The 3,827-nt window shown below is 48.8% G+C and overlaps 1 protein-coding gene across 2 annotated transcripts in view; it reads right to left on the bottom strand.

Moving 5' to 3' along the window:
• The window catches only part of TEAD1 (TEA domain transcription factor 1), a 258,137-nt gene extending 257,962 nt beyond the window's left edge, over positions 1-175 (bottom strand). For both annotated transcript variants that reach the window (XM_023516547.1, XM_023516572.1), the window contains exon 1: positions 33-175. The gene's annotated coding sequence lies outside the window, so the exon portion shown is untranslated. The remainder of the gene's footprint in view (positions 1-32) is intronic.
• Positions 176-3,827: the final 3,652 nt, after the last annotated feature.

Below are 3,827 nucleotides of genomic sequence, written 5' to 3'. Positions count from 1 at the left end.
TCTCCTGCCTCAGCCTCCCAAGTAGCTGCAACCAAGGGAGCCGCCGCTGCGCCCGGCGAGTCCGAGGCAAACTTCGGCGCCGCTTCCCCCGCCCTCTGCTCCGTGCCCGGCTCCCGGTCCCCGGGCCGGGCCACCCCACCCCTGCCTAGCACCTCTCTTGCCCCGGGCCGGCTGGGCGCGCTGGGCTACTGCCCGCGCTCTGGGCAAAGGTGGAGGGGGTGGGGGGGGCGTCACTGCATGGCCTGTCCCCCGACGCGCCGCCCCGGGCCCGGGCCCCGCCGCGCGGAATGGCCCGCAGGGTGGAAGCGAGTCTGCAAAGTGCTTGGTGGGCGCCCGCGGCGGGCGGCGGGGCCGCGGCGGCGGCGGCAGAGGCTCGGCTCGGCTCGGGCGGCGCGGCGCGGCGCGAGCGATGCTAAGAATGTTCGGAATGAGGACAGGAATGAAATGAACGCCGGGACCGAACTCGCTCCGGAGGGGTGGGGCCTCGGTGACGTCATGCGGCCTGCCGCCCGGGGCCGGGGGCGGGGCCTGCTGCCGCCGGTGACGTCATGGGGATTCGGGGCGGGCCCGGCTGGGCCGCTTCACTGTTGGGGCACCGGCTCCCCCAGGAGGGGTGGCGGGGCGGAGTCTCGCGCCCACGGGGGGAGCGCGGCGCGCGAGGGAGCCGCCCTCCTCCTCCCGGCGCGGGCTCCGGGCTTTGTCCCGAGCCAGGGCGGGGCGGACGTGAGCAGGGTGGCTTGGAGGTGCCTGCGCCCGCGCGAAGAGCTGTGGAAGCCTGGGTTCCCTCTTGAGGGAGGGCGCTGCGCCTGCCGTGCCTCAGTTTCCTTAATCCGAAGCGGAAGCCCGAGCGGCCGCACTGAGCGCTCCGGTACTCACGGAGGTCTACAAGTGTGGGAAAGAGAAGTTTCTTTTCTGAAAATTCAGGTGGTGGTATTCCAGCGCAGTGGACGCCTTCCCCGGGCCAGATTCCCAGGCTGCCATTTCTTTCCCTCTTCCCTTTCACTTTTATAAAAGTTCACAGCTCTCGCTCAAGTCGAAGTCCGTCCGGCTGTGGGGAAGGGAAGACCTTTTACACGGCGGAGAAGGATAATTACAGAGTTCAAACGATCCTGCCCTGCTAGCACTGTCGTCTTCGTAGTCACTTGAACTGCATTCGCTCATCTTTGCTGGTTCTGGTTTTCAAAAGTAAGGGATCCGCTAAGAGCTTTCTAAACTTTATGCTGTATCCAGAACCTTTAAGTCACCAATTTCTTTGTTAAGAAACTTCATTTCAATAATAAAAGAGTAATTTTAACCTTGGAGTTGACAACGCAGAAGTGATACAGTAGACCCGGTGGACAAATCAGAAAACAGGGATAAAGTTAACCTAATGGCACTGCAAAGTCTGGGGTGATCATAATTTTAAATTTTGCTAAAAGTAGCCAAGCAATTCCTGTACGATGGACCCTTCTTCTATGCATTTAGATAGCTTTTCCAGTGGGGCCCTCACAATAAATAATGCCTCCTATTTTGTGCCCCAGGAATCCCTTAATATGGACCGCTGAGGAAAGTGTAATGTGACTTACGGAGGCACATTTTCTACAAAATATAACTTTTACTAATGCATGTTGCTTGCCGTTGTAAAAAATGATATAGAGAAATCCTTTATTCATTTTGCTCAGTTTTCCCTACTGGGAATGTCTTCCAAAACTGTAAAATAATGTCACGATCAGGATATTGTCAGTGTTACAATCTCCCAATCTTGTTCAAATCTGTACTCATTTGTGTCTGCCTGTATTTAGTTCTATACAATTTTGTCATCTCCACAGTCAATTATCTCTAGTTCATAGGCAATAATAAGGTAATACAGTGAGGTTTATGATAATAACCCCAGCCACTTTGGCAGTGGTTTGGGGAAACATGTTAGAAAACACATAATTTGGCATTAAAACGTCGTAGGCATTTCTCTCTCCAAATATCAGGTTCTAAAAGCACCAGATAAAGTTTAATGGCAGTGCCAGGAGGAGAGTTAGTAGGGTTTCTAAACCACTATTTGTTGGCTCAGCATGCCTGGGCATCTTTCGGACTAGTTTCTGTCTTACAGCCATCTTACAATACAATGCCTTCCTATTCCTTACTGAATTAAAGAAAAGTTACTTGGCCTGGTATTCAAAGCTCTTCATAACATGCTATGACTTCCTGACCAGTATTTTCAACAACCTCTGCCATCTATAAGCACATATGTTGAGACCCATCTTTTAAAACTTTTTCCTCCAGGAAGACCACTAAACTAGGTATTTCCTCCCTAGGACCACTGAAGCACCTTGCTTCCAACACACTACTCATATTCTGCCCTGTTAGTTACCGGCATTTGTGTGTTACTTGTGATACCCACCTACCTGAGCCCCTAAAAAGTGGACTAGGTCTCATTCAGGTTACACATGCCCTGCCCAGGACCTGCCCAGAAATGGGAGTGATTCTCATTGTCATCTCACCACTCTAACTCTTCACACATTTTTCACTCTCCTCAGCCACCATGCGTAGGACCTATGGCTTTAAGGCCCATGTGCTATTCACCACCAGCATCTCAGGGCAGGAATAGAAGCTGCCACCGGCTAAAATGACAGCAGCTACCGTGTATTGCATCCCTACTCAACACTCAGCATTTTATGTTTGCCACTTCAGTTATTCTTTGCAACACAGGTGAAAGGTAGCAACTACGACCTCAGTTTATACAGACTAGGAAGTGAGATGTAGGGATATTATATGACTTGCCCATGGTCAAATAAATATCCAGGACAGAGTACAGCCAGAACTTGAATTCCATCTGACTCATGTTCATAACACATGTTTATTACCCACGATCTCTACTGTCACCAAACCTAAAATGAATATAAATCAAAGCAATAGGATGCCAGGCTCTGCATCCTAATACATACTTTTCATGCATTATCTCATTTAATCCCCATACAGTTACCCTGTGAGGTATAGGTACTGTCATTATTCTCATTTTACAGGTGAACACTCTGAGGATTAGAGAGGTGAAATAACTTGATCAAGGTCACATAACTAGTAAGTGAAGAGCAAGGATTCAAACGCAGACAATCCAGCTTCTTAGCCTTCCACTCAATTGCCCAAATGCAGCGCTACTCTAAACACAAAAATCAGCCATCTGCAGAGGTGACCCATCCTGAGAGGTAACAATCATGTGTATACTAATGATACAAGAGTGTTTGTTCCCCCTCAAGTCTTAGCAAACAATAAGCAAACTTGCAACATAAAAAAGAAACCGGGATCCACTTAATGGTAACAAACTTGCCGAGACAGAAACTCTGAGTCAGCCTGACTCTAGAAAGGAGAAACAGTGAGTTACAACTTACCCCAAGGAAGCACTTGGCTCCAGAAGATACTGCTTTGGAAAACAAGTAAAGATGTGTTAATAATAATGAGGTAATTTGCCTCAATTCTAATTCTAATTGAACACCTTTTATTATAAGAGTATAAACTGCTACAACCACTTCGGAACAGTTTGGTATTAGCTAGGGAAGATTCACATACCCTGTGACCCAGAATTTCCACTCTTAGGAATATACCCAAGAGAAACTCAGTCATGTGTGTACCAGGACACAGGCACAAGAATATCCATTGGGCATTTTTATATTAAACCCCGAACAAGAAACAAACTCCATGCTCATTAGTAGTAGAAAGGATAAATGAATTGGGGTGTTCTCATACCCTGGAATACCATACAGGGATGAAAATGAGGGAACCACAGCTGCATGCAATAATATGGATGAATCCTAAAAATACAATGTTGAGTAAGAGGTATCAAACAGAAGAGTCCATAT

The sequence above is a fragment of the Otolemur garnettii genome, unplaced genomic scaffold, assembly GCF_000181295.1.
Source record: "Otolemur garnettii isolate 467f Iridium unplaced genomic scaffold, OtoGar3 scaffold00001, whole genome shotgun sequence".
Taxonomy (NCBI): domain Eukaryota; kingdom Metazoa; phylum Chordata; class Mammalia; order Primates; family Galagidae; genus Otolemur; species Otolemur garnettii.
Note: the sequence above shows the minus strand (reverse complement) of the source record. Positions and strands in the feature narration are given on the sequence as shown.